Genomic DNA, 5,170 nt, shown 5'->3' on the forward strand with positions numbered 1-5,170 from the left:
CCATACCATCAGAGATGCTGGCTTTTGAACTGAACGCTGATAACACGCTGGAAGGTCTCCCTCCCTTTTAGCCCAGAGGACACGGCGTCCGTGATTTCCATCAAGAATGTCAAATTTGGACTCGTCTGTCCATAGAACATTTTTGCACTTTGAAACAGTCCATTTTAAATGAGCCTTGGCCCACAGGACACGACGGTGCTTCTGGACCATGTGGCTTCCTTTTTGCATGATAGAGCTTTAGTTGGCATCTGCAGATGGCACGGCGGATTGTGTTTACCAACAGTGGTTTCTGGAAGTATTCCTGGGCCCATTTAGAAATGTCAATGACAGAATCATGCCGATGAGTGATGCAGTGTCGTCTGAGGGCCCGAAGACCACGGGCATCCAACAAAGGTCTTCGGCCTTGTCGCTGACGCACAGAGATTTCTCCAGTTTCTCTGAATCTCTTGATGTTATGCACTGTAGATGATGAGATTTGCAAAGCCTTTGCAATTTGACGTTGAGGAACGTTGTTTTTAAAGTATTCCACAATATTTTTACGCACTCTTTCACAGATTGGAGAGCCTCTGCCCATCTTTACTTCTGAGAGACTCTGCCTCTCTAAGGCATCCCTTTTATAGCTAATCATGTTACAGACAATTAACTTAATTAGTTGCTTGATGTTCTCCCAGCTGAATCTTTTCAAAATTTCTTGCTTTTTCAGCCCTTTGTTGCCCCCGTGCCAACATTTTTAAGACCTGTAGCAGGTATCAAATTTGAAATGAGTTCATTTAGTGCATAAAAGTGTACAATTTCTTCGTTTAAAAATGTGTTATGTTCTCTATGTTCTATTGTGAATAAAATATTGGCTCATGTGATTTGAAAGTCTTTTAGTTTTCATTTTATTAAAATAAAAAAAAAAACGTCCCAACATTTCTGGAATTTGGGTTGTATGCAATGTAAAAACTTGCATGTACACATGCATTTGAATAAATTATTAATTTAAATGTTATTAAATAGTAGTTAAAGACACTTAATATAAAGTGAACCCCATATTTTTATTAAAATTGTGTAAGGCACATGAGTGTGTATTATCCCATTTATGATCTTATTGCCAGCATTGACAAATATAAGCAGTTATGTTTCCATCCAAAGTTGTGGGCAAAACTTGTGGGCAAAAATGGAATATGGCTTAAAAAAATAAAGCATTGTTTCCATCATGTGTTCAAGAGTACATTATTACTTCATGGGAAACTGGCACAAAATATCTGTAATACAAATGGTAGCTGATGCAGACCACTGTTGATTTTTTTCGTATATCATAAAATACTTGCTCGTCAGAGCGTGCAGACAAAATGCAATAAATGCTGTCATGTCATGTCACATGACTTTTTTGTGCATTGAGGGATTTATTAAATGTGTTTCCATAGTTTATGTAAATGAATGGGACATGAACCAAACTAGAAAAAAAAAATTGACTTGATTGGTCACTTTAGGTAGTTCTTATCACCTATGTTCAAGTGTTTGTTTTTCTAATAAGTTTGTTTTTTGTTGGTAGATATTTGATGCTATAAAAACGGGGTGTGGCGTCATTGACAGCTGTGTTATGTTTGAGTCTGCGGGAGTTTGGTGAAAATTTGGCTTCATTTTTCTACAGTACATCTTTTTTTTCAGTCTGTGGTAAAAATTGGAATTATTTAATCAGCTCATTAAATCTAGCGTTTTTCTTTTAACTTTAAATCAGACAGAGATAAAGAAAGAAATTATTATTTAAATTATTATTTATTATTTATTTTTTAAAGAAAGAAATTATCAAGCAAGAGTAAGGGATTCTGGATTTTTTTTTAACTCCACCCCTAGGTAGATATCATGCCACAAGTGTGTGATATGAATAGTAATTTCAATAATTTATTTTTCTAATTTTTAATGGTTTTACAGACCCCTGCTACAAATACACTGTTCTGGATGATCCCTGGAGATCCCCAGACAATCAATATCCGTATCCAACCTATTATAAGTGTGATGGTTTTCTCAACTGGGATGGCTGGTATCGTCTCTTCATTCATGGTCAGAGTGCTCAGATGTCAGACACATGTGTTCCTTGGCTTAGTTGTGGCACTCATATTACACTGTGGCTTAACGGAGCACATCCAAAAGTTGAGGATGGAGAGGTGACCCGTGCTGTCTGCGGTACCATGTCGAGTAACTGCTGCTATTTCCAACCAAATTCCATTAAAGTCAAAGCCTGCCCAGGAGGTTATTATGTCTATGAAATTGTGAGACCAACTGTCTGCTATCGAGCATACTGTGCAGGTAAGCTTATTTTGCATTCACCCATTAATGTGTTTGTGTAATATATTACATCTATGAGTTTGTCAGTCTGTTTTTGGCATACTGTGGAGGTAAATACAATAACATCCCTTTTGTACATGTGTAATTCATCTGTTTAATAATGATATTTATTACTTTTTTTGTGCAAAAGTTAGGAGCATCAACAATCCTACCGTCACTCCAGAGTCAACCTTGGCAGGTAATGTAGTCTGCTCTGTCCTCTGACTAAGTTATGACGGCATGCATCATGAAAATCTGTGTCATTTAGTAGGGTCCTGTTTTCGTCTGTGGGTAAAGACTGTAGATAAAATAAATTTGAAATTTACAAATGCAAACATAAAATGTATATTTTGATATTTCATTTTACTGTATTAACGTCAGTTAAATAAATTAGTTTGAATAAATAGAACAAAACGCATGGATCAATCCATTACATTATATATACTGTATATAGGTAAAATAAGTATTGAACACGTCACCATTTTTCCCGGTAAATATATTTCTAAAGGTGCTGTTGACATGAAATTTTCACCAGGGGCCTGTACCAAAACAAAACGCATGGATCAATCCATTACATTATATATACTGTATATAGGTAAAATAAGTACTGAACACGTCACCATTTTTCCCGGTAAATATATTTCTAAAGGTGCTGTTGACATGAAATTTTCACCAGGGGCCTGTACCATGATGGTAGATGAACAAATTCAGATTTACAGGATTAGTTTCGAGTTGACAAAACCAAACCACTCCAATCTGTCTTTGTTGGTACCATGATGCTGATCATCAACTTTCTTTGTCAACTCAGGCTTTGATCCTGAGTTTGTGGAGCACATGCACATGAATGTGTGACATCACTGGTGAACAGCCAATCACGAGCCTTGGTTAAAGGTTAAAGGTTTTGCTAAAGGTTAAGAGATTGAAGAATATGATGTATTTAAATGCATTTACAATGAAAAAAGTACTTGTTCATGAAAGAGGACAAATAAAAGAAATGATCTTGCTTTATCAGTGCAGTCACAAGTGAAACTGGTTAAATTAGTTTATATAGTTGGAAATATACAGCAATACAGACTCGAACATGTAAGGTCATATGTAGTAATTTTTAAAGCATTGTCTATCGATTCTACAAATTATTTATATTACATACGATCTGTATATATTTACATTCATTTAAAATAAATGATTTATAATCTAAATTTATAATCTAAAATTGCTTGTGTGTAATGGATTAATAATAATATAAATAATATAAGTATATAAATCATATAAAATAACTATAGTTATAAGTAATTATCATTAAAGCCAGACAAATTTTTTTTTTTAGTACTAGTGACCTTTAATTTTAATACCACTTTCATGTACCTAAAACCCAGGATTGGTGCAAACTAAACTGAAACTTACCTGGCTAGCCAGCTGATCCGGCTTCATAGTACAGGCCTCAGATATCGGTAACAACCCAAGTAATCCAGACATACAAATAAAACAAAACAAATATGTTCAGAAATTAAGTTATGTGTAATAAAATGGAATGACACAGGGAAAAAGTATTGAAGTACTGAAATTTATTTAATACTTTGTACAAAAGCTTTTGTTGGTAATGACAGCTTCAAGATGCCTCCTGTATGGAGAAACTAGTCGCATGCATTGCTCAGGTGTGATTGTGGCCCATTCTTCCACAGAGTCTTCAAATCTTGAAGGTTCTGTGGGCCTCTTCTATGAATTCTGATCTTTAGTTCTTATTTTCTATTGGATTCAAGTCAGGTGATTGCCTTTATTTTCTTTTTCTGAAACTACTTGAGAGTTTCCTTGGCTGTGTTTGGGATCATTGTCTTGCTGAGATGTCCACCCTTGTTTCATCTTCTTCATCCTGGTAGGTGTTGGGACTGAACCAGCTAATATTAATTTCCACTGACTAGGGGCAGGATTGCTTTCTAATTACTGATAGATTTTAGCTGGTGTCTTGGCTTTCCATGACTATTTGCACCTCCCTTTCTTCATGTGTTCAATACTTCTTCCCTGTGTCATTCCATTTTTATTACACATAACTTAATTTCTAAACTTATTTGTTTTGGTTTTCTTTGTATGGATGGATTGCTTGGGTTGTTACCGATATCTTGTGAAAATTTCAAGTCAACAGCACCTGGGTGCTTTCACACTAGCACTTTTGGTGTCCACCCGGGTTCGAACCGTCAGAGTTCGGTTCGTTTGGATGATGTGAACGCTGTCTTCCGAACTCGGGTGCGCTACCGTACCCGAGTCCGCTTAAAAAGGTGGTCTGGGGTACGGTTCAAGTGAACTTCGGTACGGTTCGCTGCTGATGTGAATGCAATCGTACCAAATCGCGGAAGGGAACCGCTATTAATGAAGTATTATTTGATAAAAATGTGTGTTTGTGTGTGTTTCACCAAAGTTCCTTTAAGGCAAGTCATGTCACTCGGCGGCCATCTTTGAAACGCCTCTCGGGCATGCAGGTGCAGCTCATATCACTTTGAATGGGGAAAAATCAAATTCTCCAAAACTGTTTACTAAGCTTACGATTAAATGTTATATTTGAAATCAGTAATGAAATCTGACAACTGTGTCATAGATGTTGTTTCTGTTGCTTAAATAGCGTTATAAAAAGGCTTATTTTTCAAGCTAGCAGCAGCAGGCGCAATGATATTACGCAGCGCCTGAAAATAGTCCCCAGCTAGGTAACTTCCAACGTAACCGGCACTAAGTTTGTGTAGTTGGTTATGTTGACGGAAGTTAGTCTATTTTCAGGTGCTGCATAATATCATTGCACTGCACCCATGGTACGGCAGCAAAGTTCCTTGATTATTACGCTGGAATGAGAGTATAGTTCCTAGCCATATCG

General features: G+C 36.5%; 1 pseudogene; it reads left to right on the plus strand.

Moving 5' to 3' along the window:
- The window catches only part of LOC107667926 (nidogen-2-like), a 24,956-nt pseudogene that overhangs the window by 14,684 nt on the left and 5,102 nt on the right, over positions 1-5,170 (plus strand).

Source organism: Sinocyclocheilus anshuiensis, unplaced genomic scaffold, assembly GCF_001515605.1.
Source record: "Sinocyclocheilus anshuiensis isolate Anshui unplaced genomic scaffold, SAMN03320099.WGS_v1.1 scaffold493, whole genome shotgun sequence".
Lineage (NCBI taxonomy): Eukaryota > Metazoa > Chordata > Actinopteri > Cypriniformes > Cyprinidae > Sinocyclocheilus > Sinocyclocheilus anshuiensis.